Source organism: Solenopsis invicta, chromosome 13 (genome assembly GCF_016802725.1).
Source record: "Solenopsis invicta isolate M01_SB chromosome 13, UNIL_Sinv_3.0, whole genome shotgun sequence".
NCBI lineage: Eukaryota > Metazoa > Arthropoda > Insecta > Hymenoptera > Formicidae > Solenopsis > Solenopsis invicta.
The window spans coordinates 6,850,977-6,876,731 of record NC_052676.1 but is presented as its reverse complement, the minus strand read 5'-3'; the positions used below and the strand labels follow the sequence as shown (position 1 = coordinate 6,876,731).

At 31.6% G+C, this 25,755-nt stretch overlaps 1 protein-coding gene across 3 annotated transcripts in view; it reads left to right on the top strand.

The window, feature by feature from the left end:
• LOC105205591 overlaps positions 1-25,755 on the top strand; it is a 91,634-nt gene that overhangs the window by 17,515 nt on the left and 48,364 nt on the right. The gene's annotated exons all lie outside the window — the stretch shown is intronic.

Genomic DNA, 25,755 nt, shown 5'->3' with positions numbered 1-25,755 from the left:
TCTTTTTATTTTTTTTCTCAGCTGACACGTGATCAGTCTTCTTATTTGTTACATCGATCGATAACGGAAAGTAGCGTTAACTTTGCTCTTTGTTATTATTAATGTGTTTGTTATTGGAATTATGCAGTTCCTATACAATTTTTGAAGTTTATTTATTTATAAAAAAAATGACCTTTACGATCGTTTGTGACTTCAATAAAGAGCTACCAAATGCACAAAAATATCTTGTGCTGGCTTTTATTGATCAAAATACCTTCTTGTTAGATACTCCAATTTTGAAAATAGAGCATCTAATTTTATTATTTTTTTTTTAAATCTATTTATGTCATATTTTAATGAGTAAACAACTTTTCAATCATTGTAATCGAATTGTTCGAACTTTCACTTTTGCCGGAGTTTTGCTATCGAGAATTGTAAATGGACACGTGACTTTCGCGCAGGTAAACTTTTGCATTGGATTGTATCTGTCCCCTATATTTAGTCATCTTCGAATCACAGTTTCCTCGCGTAAACTGTATATTTGAAAGTTTACCCTGTATAACCTTTCTGCCGCTTAGTGTCAGATTTAGTGTTAAATACAACACCGAGTCTCGTTTAATAACAATGATAATTACGTTTAATGTCAAAGCGTGACGTGAAACTCGAACGGTTACAATTAGCATTAACTATTACATGATACTAACAAGAATTTTATCCTCTCTTATACATATAATACAACCTAAAAAAATAGTATTTGCTATTTGTGATATGGCTGATATTCATAGTTGATTTTTATTTTAAGATTATTTTAAATAATGTGTAAAAATGCTAATACGACTCGCTGATTGGTTGATGACGTCTTTAGATAGTAATGGTTAAAACGGTTAAGGCAATGCTGTAGTCATCAGTTTTATCGATGAACTCGACTTACACACGTACCACTACATCGAGATCTCACGTACACGTATACACAATTTGTCAAACATTCTGTTTTCTCAAGCTTACCGAATTAATTCTAACGATTCAATATTATTCGGCATTTATTTATTCTACTCCTGGCTCTGCTTTTATTTCGCAGAAGTAATTTGCATGACGTTTCCACGAAATAAATGTATCTGCGAATTGACGATTTTGATCGTCATATTACAGTAAAAGTCAATAAGCCAAAATCTGTAATTTAAAAATTTTTTTCTGTTTTTCGCAAAAAAGTGAACCAAAGCCACGTACATCAGCGTGTGTATTTTTAATTCTGTAAAAGGCATTGTATTTTTGTAAAACCAATACGAAGTACAACTTGTTTAACAAAACGGTATTTCTGTCGTTAATACAGACGACTCCAGCATCGCTTTCAATAAAAGAATCGACTATGGACACCAGCAGTAGTTGTATGGCATAATAATTATACTTAGGAGATTGATTCTTACAGTCATTACTGCTCTAATATTAGTAATAATAATTTTATGTTCACAATTCTACTTACTATAATAAAAAAAATTTACTACAAATTATGATAATTTTATATATTGTAGCAAAATAACAAGATATTTAAATGATAAAAGTAAAATAAACATTTATGTAGTAAATACAATCTCACTTGTAATGAGAACAACTATTTTTTCAACATTTCCTTACCATTTACATAATAATAATAAAAAACTATAATTTGTATGGTTAAAACAACTATAAATATGTAGCTAGTATCAAAAATGACTGTAGATGTAGTTATAAATTATAAAGATTGCAATTTTCTACGTGCACTTCTCAGTGCACCTTCTTTAGAACACCTGAAGCTATAATATACATAACATGCATAACATAAAAGAATATCGCATATTTGTCAAATATTTCTTGTGCCAAATAATTCAGCACACGTATTTTCTACAGTACAAGGCGATAAGGAATTGTATTAAGATAATGTTAAGTTAGTAACATACTCGTATATGCATTCACAGTAAAAGAAAAAACGTATCAGTAACTATGAATTTGTGAATAGCACTTCAACTTCATATCTGTGTTACGGAGTTTTAATGAAAACAATAAATTATCCAAGAAAATACAATAATATTAACTATTTATTAGCAAAATTGCTTGGTAAACTATAGAAAAATAGCAAAGAAAATCGATCGTATACTCGCAAAACATCGTATGTCTAAAATCGATGACTTTACAGAAAGAACAAAAGCTGTTTTTAAATCACATTACGATACATTACATTACATTTATTGCAATCGCCGCTGAAGCGCTCCATGATCTTATATATCATTAATTAGTCTAGAAGGACTACTAAGGGATCTGGGACAGTTTATTGAATACAACGATACCAAAAGTTTGATTTCGGAAATTTTACTTACAATGTTTTGCAAGTGTACCATCGAAATGTAGAAAAAATTGAGCCAATTGAAATTTTAATTCTATGATCCCTTGTTCTCGTTCCTAACTTAGGGTCTTGCACCACTGCTCCATTTATGTCAAAGTTAATTCGGTCACGTTACTTAACCGTATGCAAACTAGAAGCATGTAATTGTCATAACTTATTTGAAGTAAAGTCTATATAACTATGTAATTATAGTCTACGCGTTATTTCACTAAAAACTAATAGTAAATTTTGTTGCCGAGGATACAAACTGTTTTATACTTCAGTTGCAATAACTATAGGATAGATTATACAACTATTACTACATTAATTTTATATATAAAACTAGTACAGTTGCCACTAGTACGAATTTGCCTCTGAGTACCAGGATTTAATTAAATTGCGTAGGCATTTAAATTTGCATGTTACGTACTAGGAATTGCACACATCGTACAGTGTGAATTATTTTAGTTAAGCTTTTTTATGAAACTAAATATTCATAAATTTTTCTATGCTTATTCAATGTTATTGAAAAACGGAAATACGCTACACGGATTTTTAAATGTACTGTTATGCCCACCAAATATAAAACAATGGTTGTTCCAATAAATTTAGCAATAAAAACTACGTCTAACTACGGTAATTGAATTATACGGAATATTGAGAAAGTTACTTTATAAAAGAAACTTATTGTTACTCGTTGCTAATACTGAAAACTAATTCGTTACTATTGTTATTTAAAAAGTAACGATTCGCTAATTTTTTTTCATCACTTCTTAATGCTAATGTCTAATGTTTAATTTTTTAATAAATATTTTTTGGTAAAATGAATATAAAAACAATATTATTTTAAATACAATATATTCAATCTTAAATTTGCAAGGATATAAAAAATCTAAAAAGGAGGTTTCTTAAAATACTCAAAATGTAATTAAAAAATTTTGGTTTTTATTGAATTAACAAATTTATGCTTTTTTACACCATCAATCTTGTGTTAAAAAATTTTAACATAATTTCAAAATTATTCTCAAAATGTATGCGTCAACGTGATTAATTTATGATATTTTGAAAAGCTGTACTTAAAAAATGTACGTAAACATAACAACAGATTTTGAATCGAAGATTGAGCGCACACAACGAAAATTATGTCATACATAAGTTCAAAGTGTAAAACGTAATGATAAAACTAACTGTTAAATTTGTTACCAATCGTTACTGAAAAAATGTAACTACATTCTTGTTACAGACAGGAAAAAAGAAAAGTAACGTCGTTTCCAATCTGTTATCTAAAAAAGAAACTAATATGTCATACTTATATGTAAGCTTTATTTTGCAGCGCTATTTTTAGCTGTTCAATTATTATTTGCCAGAAAAATTCGACAGTAAGTCGAGTGATTAATAGCATCGACTGCTGAGCGTCGATTACGTGATCAACGAAACTCCAAGTCACGTAATACGCTGGCAAAGAAAAATAAACGCGCGATCGTAGGTTAGTATCTAAATGTGCCGGGGAATGCTCTGGCAATGATTTCGAGGTCGATTACCCTAGAGACTTACTTTGGCGTTGCTATCGAGCTTGTCCGCCTCCACGTTGCGAATGCATTTATCGATTTTATCTAATAATATAGTATGATAAAATATTATATATATAAGTCTGATAAAATATAATATACAACATTTATTTTGCATAAAAAATATAGATAAGCTCGAAACTGTTGCGCGTCGTTTTATCAGCCGATCTTTTAGTCGAGAGCAAAATAAAATCCATTTTTCTTTTTTTTTTTTTTTCAAATTTACGACTTTCGAAATTTTACGAAACTATGCGTTACTGGCTCGCGCTGTATTTTACGTGCATGAAACGCTGTCTAGGGTTTTCTCGCAGCGGCTTCGCGGGTCGATATCCTTCCGCTGTATAACCGCGCAAAATTGGCATTGCATAATTCTCGCCGCTACCGCATAAACGAATCGGAGGAAGAATTACCGGGCCGTTTTTGCCCGTCGTTCGCCCTCCAAGTCAAATATAGCGAGATAAAGTTCGCAGAGTTCATACGCGGAGTATACAACGGTAAAGTTACGTTACGTCCGAGGTTATTGCACCTACAGTTCAGCGCGCGGGAATTATTGACAAGAATTGCCAGGTTTTCCGCGTTTGCTTTAACGTGCAGCTCTGAAATACATTGTTATTTTTAATTTGTCAAACAATCTCAAATTGATTACGATACACTTTTACTGGTCGGGACTAGACGTTCGAGCGAGTTCGACAAAGAATTTACATTTACAAATTTGATCTTACTCGTCAACGAACTTGGAAACTCGAACCGCGCCGAGAATGTGGGCCGCATTTCATCGCCGCATTTCTGAAATACGTATCTGTTTTTTCAAGGATCTATGTGTCACATCTCAATGTATAATATTAGCAAAAATTTTAATGTTTTAGAACAAAATTTAATCATATTTCTCTTATTGATTTAAAAGTTGTTCAATTTTTTGTCTATTCTTTATTCTTACACGAAATCGCGTTTTATAGTACTCGTTTGCAAAGAGAAAGTATCATTACTACTTAAATCAAATTTTTTACGTATATTAATAAAACTCTATATTATTAATAAATATTCATGAAAAGGTTCATTTGAAACTATTTACATTTAAAAGTTATTTACCTAAAGCTACAATAGAATAAGATTATCTCTGCTGCAAAAATCATTATATACACAAATTTTTATTTTTTTTTTTTTTGTTCTTTGGAGCAGATTTCAGATCTAAGATTTAGGTACCCGCGATCAAAATTTTTTATCTGTGATTAATAAAAAAGAGATAAACCTAAGAAACCTTCGGTTTTTAAATTTCGGGAAATTTTAGCTCGGGTTGTACAGTCAACCATCCTTAATGCATATTTTCCCTCCGCTGTTACTATTTTTATATTTATTACGACAAGTCACGTTCTCTCGAAAAAAATACATGTCACTTATCCTGGCAATACTAAACAGCAAGCACCGTTCTCTCCCCTGTTTACGGAGGGGGGGGGGAGGAGGAGAAACCGGGCGCGTAAAACTCCATTCATTCTACTTATCAATACATCTTTCCACTCCCCGGATTTTTCAAACACGAGTTATCGGTGTAGGGTACGTCTCGCCCTGAAATTAACGATCCATCGTTCTTTTGTGTACTTATAATCTCCTTCGATGGAGATTACTTAAGGTGAAATTGTGCGTTAAAGAAGAGGGAAAAAGTTTTTAGCTAAGCCTCAAAAGATTATTTTTAACAAAAAGTTTTCAATAGAACTTCATTTTAATAAACACTCGAGCTTAAAGGTTCCCAAAGGATTCTTATTCCTCCCCATTTAATGTACAAGATGTTTATCTTTCATTAATCTGTTCATCGAATCTATAAATGTTCTTCGCGTTTTTGCATCCGATTAACTTGCGTTTGTGATAAAAATGCGATTTCTTGTCTAATTGAGTTTGAAGATTACAAACAGGTTGTAAGGCTGATAGCTATTTGCGAAGTTGTTGATAAATTCCGAATGTACGTATTTTATCATAAAAGGATCTTGATTTGAGGAATGACTGGAGTTTAATGAGAATTAAAAGGAAATTTAATAAGAGATTCAAAATTACGATGAATCCGTATAAAGAGAAGCGGCAGAACGCTCTGTACTCTAAACTCTATTCAGAGCCGTGCACTAGATGATTATCATTCCCTTTCTCGCTTGTAAACTATTTTCTGCCGGTTTTCCCGGTCTTAATATTTATGCTACGTCTCTAGCTACGATCGCAATTGCGAGCAAGACTCACCGGTTTTTCTACTGTTCATTGCGAATTCTATTACACATCGCGGTAGTTATAAGAGTTTCATTGAGGTTTGTTATCGCACTGGGATCTCCAAGACAATTGAGATGCATTTTTCACGATGGCCTCGTGCGTTTCAATTTTAATTCTCCCCGCAAGTACCCTCGCGGCGCAAAAGGTTTTAGAATTTACTTCGAGAAGGATAATACGTACAAGCGAAAAATTCGCAACATGTTGCTCTCAATATGTTGAAAATCTACTAAGTTCATACTGCGTCATGTCATGCCAAGTAACAGCTAATTGTGCTAATTTTATTTATAAATCATTTTTAGTACCGCTGTGACTGACACAGGCCTTCTATTTTCGTGTTTTAAATTATTTTTATTTAAGCAATTAGGTACCATCTTTTGCTTTTGTGATTTTTAAAAAGATAGATTTTTTTAAAAAGTGTTTTAAATAAATATTAGATACACACGCACACAAATTAGTATTAAGACAGTAATTATTGCCTTATATAATATATAAGCAAAATATAAAAAAAATATGAAATTTTTTCTTTAAAAAGTTGTTAAATTAAACAGCAAAATATTATATTTTTAAAAATAGACAATAATCAGGCTTATGAACCGTGCTAGATGTTTTTGCCAATGATCAATAATGACAACATAAACATATGTAATTATACTTTTATTTCCGTATTATAATAGTCATCTAAAGAATATAATATGATAGTTTTGTTAATAATAATATTAAAAAAGTTTTAATTTTTTATTCGAAGATATTGTTCTCACTCCCTCCCTCTCTCTCTCTCTCTCTCTCTCTCTCTCTCTCTATTCAATATTTTTTCCTCTCAACAAACAAAGAACAACTTTGCTGAAATACAGAAATTAATTATATTGGAACATTAAAAAAATTGTATCGGCTATTTAACTTGTCTGCTGAATGTCAAAACTGTTTGCAGAAACATTATTATGCTTGGGCGTGCTATATAATTATTTTGATGGCTTAACATGACATTATTATTTTTGTATCTGTATCTAACTAAAGTTTTCAATTTTGCAATAAAATTGTTCTTTCCGTGAATTTACGAAAATTATTATTGAATAAAAATGAATATATTTTTCTTGATAAAACTGTACAAATTTTATTGTAAGCAGATTACATCTGAGATTCTATCTAAAATTATCATACTTTTTAAATATTTTATATTCTTCCTTATACAGGATATTTTAGAAATAGGTGGCCAAACTTTAAACATATATAGAACATATTTTATTCAATATAATGATGAAAAAAGTCATATCAAACATGAGTTCAAAAATACTTTCTTTTATAAGTTATAAGCATTTTATTTTTTACAACAAACGTCAGTAAGATATTTTATTAAAGAAATTGCAGGAAATGCTTTCCTTCCGCATCAATGCGTGTTTTGCAGCGAAGTTCCTTAGATTGTCGAAGACATTCAAAAATTCTCGGAATATTTTATATTTTGTCAAGGCAATAATACAGTCTCACAGTATTATACTTTCATAATAGCAACAAGAATATAAAAGAAAAGTTGCTGAATGCTAAAATTACTTAAATCGTATTTTACCAATATATTTTATATTTTTACATAATATAAGTAATATTTAATAATTAAAGTATGAAATAAATGATAATTGAAAATTATGTAAACAAAAATTGAATAGATTACGTATTGTTTAGTAAGTGTTAACAATTTTAAAAAATCATATACAACTGAGATTAATTTTTGATTAATTTATGTGGCTGGTAATAACAAAATAATGCAATTTTATATTAATTTTATATATTTTAATAAAACAAAATTTATATTTTATATTTTGCATATAATATAATGTATACATATAAATATATTTGTAATTATTAAAAAGATTAAAATAATGTTTTTATAAAAATTTATCAAATTTCCTAAACCATTATTTTTGTTACTATTGTATATTTTGTTACAATAAATGATATTAATAATTCAAAACACAAAAAGATTTTTTTTTAGATAATTGAGGAAAATGATGAAAAATTTGTGAAAAATGTGAACGAAACATTTCAAGAGGAAAGAGCATAAACAAATATGCCATTAAGGCCGGTATTCATAGTCGTAAATAATTTTCAATCTTTGATTAAAAAAATAAAATAAATGATTGTATGAATGAATTTCTAATTAATTACGCTTTTAATCAAAGATTGAAAATTATTTACGACTATGAATACTGGTCTAAAATGCGGTTGCAGAATTTAAACATATTTTTGTTAGTAATATTAGTAAAACAACTTTTTTTCCCTTGCTCTTTATTTAACTTACTGAAATATATTTAAATCAGTTCTACGACCACATTTTAATGTCATATTTACCTTTGCTCTTTCCTTAAATATTTCTTTCAATTTTCACAGATTTTTTATCCTTTTTCTCAAACATATATAAAAACTCGTGACAAAACAAAATGGTTTACGAATTTTGATTTAGTGGACCCAATCTATAAAAATCGCTTGCTTTAGTTTGAGTTTATTTCCAAAATTTTTTTCATAGTCCTGTGTAATTGATAATGTTAATATTAATAAAAATGTTAGTTGCAGAAGTAAATTCAAGTCGGTTTTATTTCGATCTTTATCATTTTATTATTGCTATTTATTGTTATTTATTATAAAGTATTTGATTTTTTCACCGAATTATTAATAAAATTAATATTAGTTAGTGATTCTTTATATTTTCAACTATTTTAATTCATAAATTTGATATTTTCTCAAAGGCGATACGATTTAGAAGACACATAAGTGCAATTTAGGTATAATTTAGTATCCGGTACAGTTTAGGATCGGATGCGTAAATAGTACATTTTGTAACATGTTACAAAGAAGCTTATAATAAATTAATTTGTTGTGAAAATTAAAACGTTATAGTAATACTTAGGTACTTGAAGCATCAAGCTACTAATTTTCAACGTTTATTTGTGTACAAAAATGTGTACAGTATCAAATGGAAAATATAATAAAAAAGAATTTGAAAAGTACGCATTCAACAACTCTTTCCTACAAACGAGTCTTCAGATCTCCCCACAAAAGTAAAAATCCAAAAGGTTTAAATCGGGAAAATATGTAATACATGCAATTGATTTTCAATTGTCATTCCATCAATCGATATAATTATTATGAAAAAATTTGTCCATAAACAAAAAATTTCTAGACTTACATTTATGTGATTTTTTCATTCTTATACTCTGCGAATATAGAATAGAATATGCATTTAAAGTTGAAATGTTTTGTATATGAGACATTGATTGTTGATTTGATATTAATTTTTGTTTTCTGTGCATGGAGAAAAAAATTAGAAAGATGCTGTGCTATAGATAGAATGGCAAGAAAGGAATAGGTTAATCCTTTTTTTCACCGCAAGTATTTCTTTTAATCGATTTTCGATAAGTTGTTAATCAAAAGTATATAAAATACTAATATACAGAAATTGCAGAAGAATTTTGCAGGCGACCTTGGAAAAAAAATTTGCCAGATTTGTCTGAAAATTTGTCAGGATGGTCAGAAAGTTTTTCGTATTTTGAGTCGTCGTAGCTGGCATGTCTGCATTCAAAGCAGTTTACGAGAGAGCGGGGAAAACGCGATTATTTTTAATTTCTAACCTCGCCGCACAAACTGTTGCAAACGAAGAGTGCCCGTGAACTATTGAGTGTGCAATAAAATCGCAAAGTGGAGCTTTCAAAGCGGCAAATTAAACCAATTTTGAATTTAAAAGTGGCACGCGTCTCAGACCTGTCGATATTTGTGAAGATTTTGGACAAGATGTAATTACGATTGTAACATTTATTTATATTAAGAACAGAGTCATAGCTAGATATTTATTGCGTGAGTTTATGTGCATTTTCAAGTTCAACAAACTGCGCGCCAAATAGATTTTTCGATGAATGAATAATGTCACGCTTATTAAATTAGAAATCAATTTAATAATAAATAATGCTAAATCGCTTCTGTATGTGAGAACCTGTCGTTTCTAAAATTCATTTATTATTAATTTATTACATATATTTATATATTTCAAGCGTGTGGTGAGATATGCGCGAAATTGTCCGCTATGAGCGCCAACCAAGAAATCAAACGATCAATACGGACCTTTACTGTCAGCAGTTGAGAAACAGAGTTTAGACAAAACTCAAGGAGCTCCGACCCCAACTTGTCAATCGTAAAGATATCGTCTTCCATCAGGACAACGTTCATCCTCCCTTTTCCTCTTCGAGAGCGTATCCACGTTGACAAAAATCAAAGAGCATAATTGAGAACTTCTCGAACATCCACTAAACTCCCCTGACCTCGCGCCATTCGACTATTATCTTTTCAGACCTCTACAAAATTTTCTTAGCGGGAAAAAGTTCGATTCAGCGGACAAAGTCCAAAAAGAGTTGGAGCGTTTCTTTAATTCCAAGACTAATGTCTTCTTCAAGGAAGGAATTTTCAAGCTTGTAAATCGATCGGCGGGAGGTCATTAAACGAGGCGGATACTAGATTGATTATTAAAATAAAAGTGCTTTGCGTGAAAAATACTTTTTTTTCTTTTTTTTTGCATAAAATACGGAAAGACTTTCCGACCAACCTGATATGCTGACAGTTTAAAGTTTTAGGTACTTATCGGATGAATTCCGGCAAAAAGTATCAAATTTTCTCGAAATTTGTCCGAATTTCACGGAATAACGTTGACAGTCTTTTTGCCAAAAAAGTGCGCGTTAAAATCGGAGTTTCTGGTCTAATTTTTTTTTTTATTTTGTCCGACATTTCACTTCGACGAGTTTTCGGGAAAATTTAAAAAAAAAAAGAAAAAAAATTTTTCTCCAGGGGAGAAATAAAATCACTGATATGACACTTCAACGACACCCCGTAGGATACACGGGCGACGAAACTCGGTTTCCTCGTGTCGATTTACTCTTATCCATGGTTACCGCATCCGGGGCTTTTCCTTTATTTTTTTCATCTCGCCGTGGAAGGCCCAGATGCTCGAGTGCGAACACGAGGCTGTCGAGTGCGCGTGAATAAAAAGGGAGCACGAGAAGAAGAGAGCGCGCACCGGTGAAAAGCGAAATGTATATACGAAAATTTGATATAAATCTGCTCGTTTCTTCCCGCTCGTCTAATTCACAACCGTATAATTTGCATTGAATTCTTGAGAGTTTTGTGTTCTCTCGCGCGTCAAAATAATCTCGTTGTACACACATTGCGACCATGTACATTAATTGGTTCTCCATACGCAGAGTATTCGGAAAGTTCAAATTGAACTCTAACGGATTAGATCCTCCGGCGGGTTCGGAGGGACGATCCTTCTTCGCGTAAAGTATCGAAGCGCCGATAGTTTGCAAGCAATCGAATCGGATATTTCCAAGTTCTAGTCTTTCGAGAAACGGGACTTCGGGAATTCCGCTGCGCTGAAACTTTAGATGGCAGCGATATATTCGACCTTTCGAAATTTTCCTATACGCACGAGGGCTCTGTATATAAAAAAATAAAGAAAAAAAAAATACAGCGAGTGAATTTCTCATATCGGCATGATATCCAGGCTACATTCCGCGCAAACGACGATCGTGACGAACACGCGATCGCGTTTTTATCGTTAACGATGTGTACCAAAGATCTTTCTGCGATGGCACGTTTCGAGTCGTGTCTCACGTATCGATCTCGCGCATTACGGCTCGGGCTACATTCCGTTTTGCCCTATCGCGCTTGTTTTATAACGCGAGCGACATGGTAGACCGCGACCCGTGACTCCTTTGAAAGGGATATATATCATATTTTTCTTGATCGGGGCGCATATCTTAATCAACGGGGATCGTGCGGCAGGGCGCGAGGGCTCGAAAGCCACTTTGCACGATAGGGCAGCAGGGAAATGCTACGCCAACGTCTAGATCCGCATATTGATTTCCTCGTCTTGCATGTTACAACTCGAGAGGATCGTCCCTCTAACCCAATCCTGTCGCGCGCCATTATGCAGCAACGATGAAGATCATTGGATACGTCGGTGGGACACTCTCTTTAAGCTCTTTAAGTCGTTAAGCTCACGTAGCAAATGGAGGGTTCGCGTGTACATGTTGCAAATGGAGGACGCGTATAATATACGTGTTGCATTACCTTTATTTAAGGAACTGCTAGTTTTTCTTATCGTTAACAGCGAGTAATGTGTTAATTATGAAGGAAACGAAAATTTTTTTTCTATTGCAATTCCGCATCCCTGGAGATAATTGTGCGAAAATTATTTATGTATTCCCGAATAAATTTTATAGTTCTCTTCGTTTAATTTCACGACACATTTACCTTATATAGATAACGGGGTGAGAAGCGAGGTTTGTTGTCTTAAACTTACATGATTAAAAGTAAACGACCCATGGTACAAAACGATTATTATGCTTCGGCAAAATTTAATGTAAAATTTGTCCGCGAGCAGAATAAAATAGAAATTGTTGTTATATAAATTATTATTTTGTAAACCGAGATAAAATAGCTCTTTACACGTATAAGTAATTATTTCACTTCATTTTACGTTTAAATAAATGAATCTATTGCGTTCTTCTGAAAAAGTAATAGCAATTGATGATTTTGCTCATTATTCTCGGTATAAAAATATTATTGGATTAAAAGTAAGCTATCCGCGCGTGGTCTCCAAATTATTACTATACTTTATCAAAATTTAATATGAAATTTGTACCAAGAGCAAAATAAATTACAAATAGATATAAAAATAAAAAAATAGATCTCATTGGTTATATTTTATATAATAAAATAAAAGAGTTATTTTATCTTATTTTGCGCCGAAATAAATAATTCTTTTGCAAACTTTTAATAAAATAATATCCTTGATCGATGATTGTTCTCATTATTTTACGTATTACAAAGTATTAGTTAATAGTAAATACTTTTTGGGTTATTTTTCATATTTCATGTCGCAATTTGGCAACGTGAATTATGAAGTAACGTAAAATATACATGGCTCAATCATTGTAAAAATTTCCGTGCGCGCAGGATAACAAGAACAATCTGTTCCTGCAGGAGAAGAATAATATGATTTCGCGGAAAAAGGGTGCAATCGCGGAAAAAGTGGGAACATCATTGGAAATTGGATATCATTACGTTTTTTTTTTTTTTTTACTTTTCCTCTCACAAACCATAAAAGAAACGTGATCTGTTCGACTTCGATCTATCTGACTTGCTCCGCGTGTTATTAAATGCGATAAAATATTATCTAATTACTCGAAAACAGTTTCATTCGCTTGCTGATATCTGCGTTCGATTAAACGATTTATGTGCTTTGTGCAAATTTACATTTATCCCGATTTCTCGGCAAAATAATATTATCATGCTATTGTGTTCTCCCTCCCGATGTTATCGCTTCCTTTGACAGTCAAACGAAATCTTTGAACTCTATTATTTCCCCCGGTAGGGTAAGATACGGATATAGATACGGGACGAAGTTATATCCTGGGGGACAAAGTATAAGCCTCGAGTCTACGTGTAGCGTGTCCCAGGCACGTATACGTGCAATGAGCGAAAGGTCGCCTTACGGCGACCGTTAAAATTATTATGACTAATCGGGACAATCTGGAACGGGCGCGAGTTCGGGCGCTCCGACTCCGCTTGCGATTAATGTTTAAGTGTCGCGTGGTTTTTTAAACAGATTATAGCTGCATCGACCGTGTTGGCGGCGAATCGCGTTGCTCGCGCAATCCGGGACTTTCTTCGGAAGCCGCGACGAATTCATAATGAATCGTCGGCCATTCATCGTCCGGACATACACGCACAATTGGAGCAGATGTATGAAATACGTAGGTGCGAAATAACGAAGGTTATTTGCTCGCCGACTGCCAAGGGTAACAATAGATCCGCGATATAACGTGCGATATAGTTGTAATATAAATAAAAGCGGGTAATATGAAATAGGCTACCAATATAGAACACCGGCTCATTTTTCAAAGAAAATACTGCATTCAGGAAGTTTTTTTGTCGCAGTTGTTGCAAAACATGTAATGTACAATGAACCTTGTGCGACAACGGCTGTTTTTTGCAAGTAAATTTATTCAAGCAAATTGGAGAAAGATGTTAGTTAAATGAAGAAGCCACTTTGATTACATCTTTTATTTTTTCATAAATCAGAGGTTAGCTCTGATTGTGCATAAATAAGCGTTAGATAATTGGAAAGCTATAATTATGAAAGAAAATTCTGATACCAATGAGGGTCTGAAGATTTATACGAGTACAAAAAGATAAGTCATGAAATACGTTTTCATAATATTTGATAACGTAATAACTAAGCTCTGTGGTTCGATGCTTCCTTTAAAGCCAAGTAACTGTTACATAGTTTTAAGTGTTTCATGGCAGTCACATGACTAACATTAAGTCTACTACATTTTGCGAAATCGTAGTAGTGCAAGCTGACACCTTGTCCTTGCACTTGCGAGTTAGATACCGGCTTATACAAAACATAAGTTTCCAAGCTTGACACTTTCATTAAAATAGTTTTATTAATTGAAGTTTTGGACACCTTATATAATTCTAAATGTTATAAATTGTAAAATACTATTATAGTATAAAAGTATAAGTATTAGTTGCTTTCTCAATTACCCATTTATGTTCTGTCACTCACATTTTTGTGTTTTTTTTTTATAATTTAAACTTGATTGTCTACTGCAGATAAGCAAAACATGCAAGTTTCTGTTACGTCATCCTATTTAAATTCTTGCGGCATTCCTTCGTAAGAGGTAACATCTTATCCACGTTGGAAGAGATGCTAGGGTTTAATTAACCTTTTCCCAAAGATTTGAAAAAAATATTGAAGTTTTAATCACTTTATTTATATGAATAAATGAAGGTCTCTCTAAAGAATATATTATCTTGATTTTTTGCATCATAATTCTACAACGTGGTAAAGTTATTCTAAAGAGAAGACATATTTTTATTAGTTCAAAGTAAATTTTTTAACGTATATATTCCATGAACGCTTTCAGTAAAGTTGTATGAATAGTATGCTGTTTAATTATGATTGTTAATTTCTTTATTGATACTGAAAGAATTTGTTTGTCATGTCAAGATCTGCATATAATATCAAGCCCTTTAAGGATAAAAAATGTATAGAATATTTTTTTTTACAAAATGTAGAATTATATATGTCTTGTAATTATATATATCTTTCCATATTTTATGTTTATTTTTTACGTGTAATGAATTTTGTTTAATATAAATATGTTACTTTAGTTACTTAAATATAAAAATATAAAAATAAATAATTTATTCTTGTTGTAAATATTAATATTTATTTTAAATAATATTCCATTTACATAAAAATTTAACAATTCAAGATTCAATCTTATATTTTTTGTTATCCATATTTTATTTTTGTATATAATATAAAAATAAAATATATAATACTTTTATATAGTTGAATAATGTTATTTTATTTTTTATGTTTCTATACAGTAAAAATGTAAATTGTATTTTGATTAGTTTACATAAATGAAAAAATTTGCAATTAATTTTTAGTTATTTATTAACGTTCCTGAAATTTGATTCGAATATTATTATACATTCCATTTTTAGACCCTCTCATTTTCTAACTTCCACACATTTTGTTAACTACAATTAGATTTAAATTTTAGAAATTTTCGTTAAATTGGACATTAAGTTAACTAACATGTTTCTTAAGAGTTCTGCATAAATTAGAAGTCTTAAGTGCATTTATATCGGAGTAGTGTTAATTCATAAACGGATATTTCATACCTGCTTTTATCCTGCAAGTTATTTCAAAGGTTCACTAAATTTTTATTTCATCTACGAACACGTGACAGGTCTTCGCACTACGAACGTTTGCCATTTCCATTTTCTTTTTTATACATTTATGAGTGAATTTATGAATTGTTAATTCTGAAAAGGTCAAGTGAATTATATAAGAATAGGTAACAATTCTATAGACTCTTGGTATGTGCTTAAGGTGCTGCTGTTGATAAATGCATGTTACAACTTGACACTCGTTGATCTCGAAATATGTGCTCTATGTAAATTTTGCATAGTATTCCGTCTGAAAAAGTAACAAAAATTCTAAATTTACGTTGATGATTTTGTCACAGATGTGAATAGAAGTGAATGTCCACAGTCTACACAATAAGTAGATATGATCGTGATAATTTTGAATGGCTTTCAATTAATATATACACAAATAATTCGTGTGCATGTAGATGACCTATAAAGTTTTGAAACTTTCAACTTTGGCACTGCAGCGAACTTTCGCATTATCATAGAAATTGCGGCAACAGCGTTGTCGCAATAAAGAATTTTAAAGGAATTCTTACGGCCAACTACTCAAAAGAAGTTGCTTATCAGATTAGTTTAAAACCGACACAATTCTCCTCGGGAGATTTTATGCAGCACGTAACGTAATTAATCGCGGCTACTACAAAATAGTTTTTCATTATATACTAATTAGCGTGAAAATTTAATGGCATTAACTGTTATCTTCCTGTAGGGAGCAATTAGATATCGTGCTCAATGCAACGAGTTTAATTGATAAACATAAATTCTTGTTTATTTTTGGAGAAAGATAAAAGTAGTATATAATTAAAAATATAATGTGCTTAATTTTTTAAAAATTATTATTGATTGTTAGTGTATAAGTTTTGCAAAAATACAATATATTTTTAAAAATAGTAACTTATATGTATTTCTATGTTAATAATTTACATATACATATATATTTATATATTGATTTATTTGTAAGCGTATAGCTGTCTTGGGAATAAAATGGCCGATAACTCTAGAAAAAATTGTCACCTCTTTTCAAAATGTTTTCCTAAACTGCAAGTTCCAAGATAAACGCGTTATGAAGCTGAAGGGTTGCAAGTACAATATACATACTAAGCATGCAGCAGCATGCGGCATATTTTATAGCCGGGCAGCTGAAAATACTCATAAATTTTAGTTGGAAAGCACATTACGATGCAAAATGCCAAAAGATAGTTTTGAAAGTGCTATAACGTTTTATATCTCTCTCATCAGAAATTATACAAAGAGAAATAAATGATTGCACCGTCAACGAGATCGATTTCATTCGACGTTTATGACCGAATTTAATCGTTTTCTTTCATTACTGTCGAAAGATGTGATACATCTCGCTATTATCCTTATTGTTAGTGTCTATAGCTTCTGATACTTGCCTCAACATCTGAACTTAGAACTCTCGTGTGCTTATCTCCGAAATTCCTGATATTACAAGCGTACAAGATAACACGCGCGGAATTGAGCCGGTGCAGTTTTGCGTGACCGATTTGCATAATTACAGTTGGTCCACACGAGCGACTAAGTGTAATGCCCTACCTTAATGAATTCTCGATAATCAATGCGTCGAACCGAAATGCCGATGTATCGCATCTGATTTTTGCAATCGGTAACGCGATACATTTTGCACTATACTATACGTCAGGCAGACTTTTCAACACCTCGTATTTTATGTCCGGGTTTGAATAACGTGTCATAAAACATTTCGTCTAGCGTGTAATGAGTTGCAAATTTTCTGTGGTCTCCGTAATGCTCATTGCGAAAAGCGCGCTTTGTACCTTGCTTCAAACATTTCTAATACAGTTTATATGTGGTGGATTGGAAAAAAACTCACGTAGCTTATGCACTTTTGGAGCGTGTAAAAAGTACTTTTTACATTATTCGCCATAAATCATTAAAATTATATTGTATATATGTGTCAAATGTAGACAGACGTCAAAAATAATTCATAAATCATCAATGAAGCTTAATGCAACATGGCCATTACTTATCGTAATCAAACTGCGAATATAAATGCATACATAAACGTACATATGTAAAATTATACATAATATGATAAAAAATCTTGATTATATATATAATACATATATGTACAATATATATTTTTTTTTATAATAGCATTCTGTTATATATTATATAATTGAAGGGTTTCCTACAAAAACCAAACAAATTCAAAAAGTTAAATTTTTAGGAAGCAGAAAAAAAGTTTCTTATCTTCGAACTGTTCATTGTATAAATAGGGTAATTTTTTCTCCGGACATATAAAATATATTACGAGCAAAGTTGCAGGCTTTGATTAATATTTTGCGGACTCGTTTAAGAAACAGAAAAAAAAAAGAATTTCTAAATTGTTTGTTTCTTGTGAGAATTTTATGTTTATTATTAATTTATTCTATAACATTTTAAATTGATTTTCTTATAATGACATTAACGATAATAAAAAGTAAAGAAAAATATATGTAAAATATAAAGTAATATTTTTTTCACTTTTTATTTAAAGAATTTTAAAAATTACTGTTAACAAAAATATCCTTTTGTTAAATATTTTATATAAATGTAGTAATTTTTCTCTAGACATGTAATATAATAAGTATAAAAACATTGTTTTAGACATTAATATTTGAGGACTTATTAAAAAAGATATAATTCTTCTTTGGACTTATTTAGTCTTTGCGGAAAATTTATATTTTTACTACTTACTTTGTGTTAATTTATAATTTTTTCTCGTTTTGTTTTGATTCTTGCTGAAACAAATCGTTCATGACATAACGCTTCTGATTGAGAACAATTTTGCCATTTCTTCCCCCGTAAAATAGATTTTCTTAAAAATAGACTTATAATGTTTGGGTTTTTACAAAAAAAAACCTTCAATTATTTTCAAATGTACATTAAGATTATTTTACATTATTATTATATTACATTATATTAATTTTATCACAGTACGTTATCAGATTAATTTACATTTCTTTATTTGGACCTACATTTTGATATTTTGCAATAAAAGTATACAAATATGCAGATGTTTGAATTCAATTACTATTCGTGTATTTGTTTCAATTGAATTGCATTGTTTTTAATGTGAGGTGGCGATCTCCTGGATCACATATATGAAGCGAAATGCTCTCTCAGGCTTCACGATATCAAAATGCATTTCGCGGTAATGTTTCTTGGTTATTCTACTCGTCGCGCGCTTTTCTAGTTTTACTATCGACATTCTGTCAGGACTTTTCGACACGGAGAACATTCCGCAGAGAGAAGGAAAGCGAAGGAAACAAAGTATCGTATCACTACTTGTAGATTGAAAACACGAGTCAATGGCTTCAATCAATCTGCCCATTAAAAAATTGATCATGCCGTGTTTGTTATATCAAAGTCAGATTCAAGGCAGAGTTAAAATATAAATATACGTATCAATAAAACTTTTTACTTATTTTATAGAAAATGACATTAGTCGATCAATCTTCAATCTTTTCTCGTACATATTATTAAACTGTTCCGTGTCTATTTTTAGAATGATTATTAAATTTATTATTGTTGAATTCTTCTTCTCCCGCGTTTCCTACAAATAATCGTCGTAGTCTGAATTTATTGCTAGGCTTAATAAGCCCGGCGAACGGGGTCACATGTATCACAAGTTGGATATACGCCCGCGGAGTGCATATGCCTGTGTATGCATAGTAAGCCACGTTGACGGCGGATTCCGAAACTTCAGTTTAGTTCACAGCGCGCAACGAAATAAACGGTAGCAAAACACATGCGAAGCAATGGCGAGGTAACACGACGTCTCGAGTCGCGCGCTAATCCGAATAAGACGCCTTTAAATTTTCTCGGTATCGAGAATATTTCGAGGTGGCAGGATAAATATTCGCCGAGAGCAAACTTCAAAAGTTTCCCAGGTTTGAATAAAATTTTTACATTTTATTTAAATAAAGTTAAATAAAAGTTTAAATAATCGACACGTTTTAGCTGATTTAACATTTTCGATGACCTAAACGTTTCGAAGTTGAACGACGCGGCGAACCTAAAACACAGAGGATGCAAAGTTCCAGTGATCCCAAACCTTATGAATCTCAAGTTTCGAAGAGCAATGATACATAACACTCCTAAAGTTCGCAAAATATTCCTTTAAGATCTAGATCCAACTGGCATCTTTAACTTTTAAAAGGAACAGAATTACAAAGATCCAAGGCTGACATTGATAGTCGACTGTTATATTCAAGATCGTCTTAAGTAGCGTTTTAAGATGCCATCAATCAATCACAGAGCCATAAAATCTCAAGCTATATTTACCTTAGAGTCTTGAAATAAAAATCGACAGAATACCGGCTTAAAATTATGCAATTTTAACGTCCAAACTTTACGAACTTTTAAAGTTTCTAAATTGCAAAATTGCGCAAAGGGCGAGGAATCTGGAAAATTTGATAGAATTTTTACAGAGCGTCATTAAAATAGCCTCTTAGATCTTGCGATGCGCCTAAATAGAGACCTTTTACAGTAAGTTCTGGTTTACTGGGTCGATTCGATAGCTTCGAACTTGGGTGACCTCGGGACAATCGTATTTCACCGCGGCGAGTTAATTTCCATTTCAACACGTCGTGATAAATCCTGTCAATGAATTAAACGGCCTAAAAGACTGACGATGAAAATGTAGGCCGCTTGCTACTGCTGTGCTTCATTGTGCAATGCCTTCACTCCACTTTCGTGAGTCGTCGGAAGCGGCCGATTGTTAATCGCTCGTAATTGCGCCCGAATACTTCGATACGAATACGCGATAAGCTGGCAAATTAAATGAAACCGTTTCGTCGCGTGACGAAATTTTCGCGTTATCTTTTGTGCCAAATGCTGCAGTTTGTTCTATTAAAATATATAATATATTGCAGCACATCGAGACGTACACACCAGCATCATTAACGCTTACTCACCTGAAGTTAGCTGCGTTTCGGATTTCCTATGGTGCACGTAACATATTCTCCACCGAAATGAGAACATTACTAATTTTAGATGAGTAGGCATTAATGACGTGTGTACATATTGACAGTACGTTCTACGAGAGATTAACGATAGTGATATAATACTTTGAACTTTTTATCGATCCTCCTTATCGTAAGAGAGAGTTACTGCATATTGCTTAAATTTTATTTTTTATTACATTTCCCATTGAATAATAATTTGAAATGCAAATAAATTTTGAAAATTGTAAATTTAGGTTTCAGGTAGCCATTAGTATTATTACAATGTTTCACCTTTCAGAAAAATAAATCAATTTATTATAATCTTTTTAGCAACCGTCCAAATCGAATCTGTGGGTCTTTTGAATCGTACTGCCTTTGAAACTTTTGAATTTTTGAATTAAAATAACTAAAAATGTTAAGCAAAATTTATATACTTGTAATACTTATTTTATTAATATTTTGTCGAAAAAAGATAAAATATTTAATAATTAATAAATAACGGTGATAAAAGTATTATAACGTCGAAATAAAGCTGGCTTGAATTTATTCGTGCTATTGACATATTTTTACTCATACCAATTATTAATTTTACAACATTATCAATTATTAGCCATTAATATCATTTATTATAATAAAATTTATAATGATACAATTTAGGAAACTAGATTTGATAAAAATATCAATTTAATCTTTATAATAATTACAAATATATAATATACAAAATAAATATGAATATAAAATATAAATATTTTTTAAAATAAAAATCTAAGAATTTAATATAAAATTGCACGGTTACATTATTATCAGCTATTTAAATTGATCAAAAGTAACATCAATTGTACCTGATTTTTGGAAATATTTCTGTTAACACGCACGTAACAATATTTAATTTATTAAATTTTTGTTATTATTACCTTTTTCTCATTTATTTCGTATTTCTGTATTCATTAGATGTTCCTTGTAAAAGTAAAATATTGATGAGGTACGATTCAGTCGACCAGCACATTCAGCGACTCTGCCCTATTATATTTGTTATTAGGTTATTGATCAATGTTTAAATTGTATCGATGCAATCATCGAATATTATTTCTTGAAGAGACCAACAATTTTCATTAATGAAAACAATTAATCGAGCACTTTAAAAGTAAAAGCAATATCCATTCAATTATCGAAACAAAGAACATCTATTTATACTAACGTTTTTATATTAGCTGCTACAGGCAACTGAATAGTTTATTGTCATCTTCAAGGAATATAATGCCATTCTCGAGAATCTCGTGATTTGAAAGTTAGGGGATTCGGAATATCCGACAGTTTTAAATTTAGGGGGGAAAAGATAAGCAGCAAAATTACGAGAGGGATTTTGCTATCTGTCTGCGCCGCTACCTTTCACGATTTGTCGCCGGTATCCTCTGCTCATTGTAATTCACGTTTGCAGTAAGGCGAATTCCAGGGAGTTCGGCCTTTCCCTTTGACCTTCCTTTCACTACGGTGGAGCGAGAAATATTCGGTAGGATATGTATATATCAAAGGAGATGGGGGGATGTTCAGGACAGTCACGCAGTTCGAGGAGCGGTATCACCTCGCAGGGTCAAGTAGATAGCCTCGGTCGAATAACCCTTAACTTAACTCGGAGGTGATATCCGAGGTTAGTCGAACGTGTTAGTTCATTAGCCAGCGGATTAATGAAGCATATCCTCGTGTTCCGGGGCGCAAAACTTTACATAATTCAATCAGTCATTAGGCGCATTAAGAGCGTTTCTTGCAAATTGCATCGGAAGTAACCCTATAATCCACGTATTAAAGTTCATTTCTATTAATCGATCCATTCATTAAGCCAATACGCGAGTAATAATAGCTTTAATTAACATTAATTAATTACACAATACAAAGGATATTCTTTCATTTTTCGTACATTGCCTATATTTCAGAAATAATTTAAACTTTAGACAATAAATCAGATTTCAAGGTAGAATATTATCTTATATATCGTATATTTTTATATATACGCACATACATTCTTTTAATATATATTTTATATATAGACAAGTTTTTTTCAGTCTTTTAATCTTTTTTTTTATTACAACTTATAAAATTAAAATTAAAATTAAAATTTTCTTCTAAATTTTCACACAAATTATAAATCACTTAAAATGGATTTGATTAAATAATGAAGTATGTACAATACAAAAATAACATTATTATTTAAGTTACGAAGCATAAATAAACGTAAAGAATGAAACATTGAACTATGACTTACTGTTCAGTAAAGGAAAGTCGCTATTACTGACATAGACCTCCTACAGCGGTATCGTCTTATTTCTCAGAAACTGCATTGTATAATACTGATACTGATAGAAACATGATCTGTTTAGATTAAAGAAATAGATTTTCATAATTCATATATTCGTGACTTTTTTCAATATATAAAATCTATCAAAAACAAATATAAAATTCACATAATTTTCTTTTGCAAATTGCATAGTTTAAACAGAAATGAATATATTATTAATAATATTAAATCATTTTACATGTTTGTAGCCATCTAAAACTGTTTTGTTACTTTTTCTCTTTCACATTTTCCTTGTAATACGGTTTGAAACATAAAATTGCTGTGCAGCATAAACCGGTATACTTTTCCGTGAGAGTAGACAATAACTATGAAATCTTTAACTATAATGTTAATAGATGTTTCATGAATTTTTTCGCAGTTTCCTTAATACCTTAAGTTAGAAAAAGTAGCGTCGGACGTAACAGATCCACGTATACGCTAACAACAAGTGACAAACACAACGTGTAAACGAGAGAATTCGATTATTTTAACTTCTTAAATGTATAAGTTTTTTGGTTTATATGTTAGTTTTTAAAGTTTTATTTTTAACTTTTTAAAGAAATATTATTCAAAAAATATTTTTCTCCTTTACTATAGTATTAATTCAAGTTACGAGTTCAAAGAATCAATCATTCTGATATCTTGTCTATTTGTCGATTCACTCCTGACAGAGTCCTCCATCATAAAGAATTGTACATGCTTTTAATTCAGCCGTTTTGTAAACTTTGACGTCGCGTTCAATTCCGTTCCTTATCTACCTTCGTTAATCTTCGCGAATTCCCGGGGCGGCGCGTCAATCCGGTCGGTGTAACTTCGGTATGTCGATAGATTTATCGTAGCTGGCGATCGCGCGCAGGCAGAGCCGCGTGTCATTTGCGTCGCCTTTACGTGCCACGTCCACGTGTAACCGTCCCGTGACTCCATCGCGATGGAAACTACTGAAAACTCCATTGTGACGACGTGTGTCGCGTGCGCCTAGCTCTTGAAATTCTATGAATCCACCGTGGGACGTAATTTACGCCGGGCTCATTTAGATTTAAATGCGATTCAAGCTCGTAATTGTACGTAGAACTCCGTTAATACGCGTTTAATTTTAATCTGTCAGTGCACTCGAACTCAAATAGGGTGAAAATAAATCTAACCATTTTTCTTGCGAAAATTTTGAAATTAGTGAGATCTCGGAAATATCTAATGCACCAGAATAAAAAAAAAAAATTTTGTTTTAAAGCTTCTGCTCCTGTTATTGTATCATAAAATTGCGGAAATCTCTCAGCTTTAATTATTAATACGTTCATTAATTCTTTAAATGCTGTTATTCATTTTTCGAGAGCCAGAATGGAACTGCTTTCTTACATTAGCGCCGTAATTTCATCCACATTTGCATTACTCATTTGCGTTTTGTGGAATACCTAGTTTGAAATTATACGATATCTCAAGGGCATAAAATGTTTTCATCTTTTTGCTCTTGTGCTCCATCGTCCACCCATACGTGATGCTCTTTGAACGAGGAAAGCTTTCTTCTTTTTCCCGCTTTTCTATGTCTCTCTTTGTGTTTTAGATTGCTCTCTTCCGCTCAAACTAATCTTTATTGCACTCTTAATCAGCATACTTGATATATACGTACATCTGTCGGTGCTTTTAGTCAGGGAACTCTTTATCGTCGTGCGCCAACGTTATTACCGTACCGAAAGAAGCCGAAGGATTGCCATTTTCGTGGAAATTCACCTATAAAGCGAATTTCTTGTTTTGACGCATCAGTTTATTATCGACAAAATTGCACGGAAGACCGCTCGCGAAGCGAAGTTTTCCTTTTGATTGTTCGTCGTCTATGCGGGCGGAGAACGATGTTTCATCAAAATTTATTTTGTTTGCACAAACGAGCATTTTAATTGGCTCGCTCGTTCCGCTTCCTAACGCGATTGCTCTTTCATCATCGATGCACCACTTATTCAGCACAGTCGAAAATTTGTTGTTTTTAGGTATTCGTATGGTGGAAGAATTGTGACGATTTAAACGCATACATATACACAAACTCACATTTAATGTAAATATATATATATATACACTTAAAGTTTCTTTCTTTTAAATGGTTACGCGTTGAATTATTATTATGACATGTGTTTTGACTTAATAATTTACAATATTATTATAGATTATGACTTTGTTGTTATATACACATATATATTTTTCACCTAACCACACATATGTCTTGACAATTTTGTTCTGTTAATTTTTCTTTGAAAAAATAATGAAGATATTTATTTTCCGGGAATTTTTAAGAAATTTACTTTTTATACTTGAAAATGGAATTTTCATGAGATTTTGGAAGAAACTTATGAAAAAATTTTGAGGAATTTCTCTTTTTCTGACAAAATTGTTTCTTCGATAATTTTTTTGTCAATGTAAAATTGATGAACAAGAAATATGGCGTACACGCGTACATTTTCTCGTGACTCGTGAGTTTTTATTTAAAAAATTAGTGACAATGAAGGACATACACATATATTGTCCTCAATTGGCATTAGG